The following is a 3290-nucleotide window of genomic DNA, read 5'->3' on the forward strand; positions in this document are numbered from 1 at the left end:
TGGGTAGTGAGCCAGGGGCAGACTTGGGAATCAGATCCAATCCCAGCTCTGCCACTTAGTGCTGTCCTACTTTGGGCAAGTTGGTTCCCATTCTGAGCCCCCATGTTCTCAGTGTAATGTGGATAATGACATCCATTCCAAGGGTTGTCGTGAATAAATGAGATGACAAAGCCAAGCATCTAGCATATTAGGTGTTCAGTCAATGGCATCACCCTCATCCCCATTCCATAGGCAGAGGCATGGGCGCTGGGAGGGTCTGTCAGAAAGAGGATTTGAGGACCCATAGCTATGATTTAGTCCTGACACTTTTAAAATGAATTCTTAGACAACTGCTTATTTACATAACACTAGCATTTACAAAGCCCTTTCTCTTATGTTATTCTTATTTAAATAGCCTTGTTAGGTAGGCATTATGATCCTCATTTTACAACTGAGAAAAGTAAAGCTGAGGAAGATTAAATAACTTGCCCTAGTCCCTGTAGATCCCTAATCTCTTGGGTCTTCAGGTCTCTAATTCAGTGTCCTTTCTGCCACCCCACACTGGAACAATCACCCATTCAATAATATTTCCTGTAAGTTTACTAGGTTCCAGGCCCTGGAAGCCCACTCTGACTTGTTTTAAGAGGAGAACTGGCCTGTTCTAAGCCAGCTACATTCTTTGATCCAGCCCTCATGGCTGATGGTACATCCACGGGGTTAAGCCCCTGGGCATCAGGCTGCAAGTAGCAGGGCGAACCACCACATGCCGACTGAGAACTACTGCAGGGCCGCACTGGTGGCAGAAGACGTTCTCTGCCCGCCAGGCACTGAGCGTCTCCTGCGGTAAGGAAGGCACGGCCAGGGAAAAGCATGTGGGAGAGGAGAAAAACTATCCAGAGAGCCAGTGGTTCTCAGCCTGGCTGGACAGCAGAATCACCTGGAGGGCATTTAAAACATTCTGGCGCCTAGACCCAACTCTCGGAGATGGCAATTTATTTGGTGTAGAGTGGGTCCCAGCATCAGCACATTTTACTCCCCGCCCCAGGTGAGGCTAACGTGTTACCAGGTTGAGAACCCAACGTGTAAGGAAGGCCCTGCCAATCAGTGCAGTGTGCTGGCTGGCAGTACTGGCATCACCTGGGAGCTTGTCAGAACTGCAAAATCTCGGGCCATATCCAGACCTACTGATTCTGCATGTGCACTTTAACAAGACCCCAGGTGACTGGAGTGCATATGGAAGATGGAAAAGGGCAAGCTCCTTCCTGTGAGTCAGCCAGAGAAGTCCCTCCCCAGCCCCAGCTGGGAGATGCAGCCCGCCTGCTCCTGCCAGGCAGCAAACGCTATGAGCGTAGAGCAGGGGTGTGGGGAGGGGGAGAGGGGGGCTCAGGTGACTGTGGGGGGCCGCATCGCCAAGCTCTGCTTGTCTTGTCTCCTCCAGAGCCGCACCTGGTCCTGCATCACAGGGCTCCATGTATGAGAGCTGCTGGAGTCCCAACAAGCCCCTTCTGTGACTAGGAGGAAGTCTGACAGCAAAACCCTGTCACCATTTAAGTGACCAAAAAAAAAAAAAAAGTTTCTTCTCCTTCCACACAGTCCTCTCCCCCAGCCCCGCCTCCCCTCCCCAAGTGCTCTTTGCGACGGAAGAGGCAGCTCAGGACAGCACCACCTCAGCACAGCCCCAGCAAGACAGCAAGCTGCCTGACCCACCATAAAGGCAGCACTGTCACCGCAGGCATGGAGGTGGCTGGTACCAGCTGAGCCTCATGAAGGAGGGAATCCTCGAAAGAAGACCAGACAGAGACACACACATAATCCAGCCACACAAGCACGCTGCACCCCACCCCCAACTCTGTATCCCGGCTACCACTTCTTTGTTTCTACCAGTTGTGTGTCATCTTTCACACACGCCTGCTTTTGCTCTCCCACTAGACTGAGAGCAACCATCCCTGGCTCCTCCTTTGTCACTGTCCACAGCACTAAGTACAGAGACTTAGGCCTGGCAGGAGCTCCATAAACGTTATTTGTATTCATGCGTGCACATTTTCTAGGAGTCAAAGCCAAAGCTCCAGGAGAACAAAAAGCTACTCACAAGGAGGTGTTTATTAAAGATCACTATCAGCACACTGAAATTCTAAAGGAAAAAAACAAGACAACTATGAGGCATGGCTTCGAAAGCATGAACTCTGGTTGAGGAAATCAGGTTTATACACGGCAAGCCTATGGCCAGAGACTCAAGGAAATCAAGCATGTTCACGATAAGGTTAGGCAGGCCTGTGGGCACTGGTATGCGCCCACACAATGGACACTTTCTGCTCCAATCTTTTGTATTTATTTATCTTTTTAGGCGAGGCAACCCTTGGTTGACCTCATAAATTGCAAGGACCTTGTCAGCTTACAATCCTTTATTTATTTTTATTTTTAATGCCTACAGCACCTAGTCTTCCTAGGTGGTCTCCCATCCAAGTACTAACCAGGCCCGACCCTGCTTAGCTTCCAAGATCAGACGAGATCGGGCTTGTTCAGGGCAGCATGGCTGTAGACTTTCTGCTCTAACCTTTTGACAGGTTATTATTGCTTACTTATTGGTTGGCATTTTAAAGCATTTTTTCCCCTCTGGTATCTCTGCTACTCACTCATCCCCCTGTCCTGGGCCATGTCCGTTCTACCAGGTAAACAAGATGTAAAGATGCCTGGAGTTAGAAGGAGAGATGCATCAAGACCAGCAACGTCTCTCTGCTGGATGCCCATCTGACACAATAGCACATTGTCTGTACGTCACCTTCCTCCAGAGACAAATTCCCCGGGCCGTATACATTGCATTGCTTACTCATTCAAAGCTCTAAAAAGTGTTGGATCAGGTCCTTGGGACCCCAGCCAGAATTCAAGGAGGCTTCTCTCTTCCCTTAAAAAGAAAACTGCACTGCATTGTGGATGGTTGTTTTCGCATAAGAATGTCAGGGCAAAGCTCACAGCCACGTGCAGACTTTGAGTTCAGACTGTGTCGAACTCACCCCATTCAAAAGTCCACTTTACATCACAGAGGTTAGGTACGAGGAACCAAAAAGCAAGAGTAAATGGCAAAGGTCAACATTCTGACTGCAAATCTGTGCAGTCCAACACGGTAGCCACTAGCCACATGTGACTATTTAAATTAAATTAAATTTAACTAAAAATTCAATTCTCAGTTACATCAGATACATTTCAAGTGCTCAGTAGCCACATGTAGCTAGTGCTACCATGTCAGACAGCACAGATATAGAACATGTCCATCATCACAGAAAGTGCTACCGGACAGCACTGATATTGAACTT

General features: G+C 48.7%; 1 pseudogene; it reads right to left on the bottom strand.

Moving 5' to 3' along the window:
• Window positions 1-2401: 2401 nt before the first annotated feature.
• Window positions 2402-2520, bottom strand: LOC111747306 (annotated as a pseudogene).
• Between the last annotated feature and the right edge of the window lie 770 nt (window positions 2521-3290).

This window comes from Pteropus vampyrus, unplaced genomic scaffold, assembly GCF_000151845.1.
Source record: "Pteropus vampyrus isolate Shadow unplaced genomic scaffold, Pvam_2.0 Scaffold217, whole genome shotgun sequence".
In the NCBI taxonomy this organism is placed as follows: domain Eukaryota; kingdom Metazoa; phylum Chordata; class Mammalia; order Chiroptera; family Pteropodidae; genus Pteropus; species Pteropus vampyrus.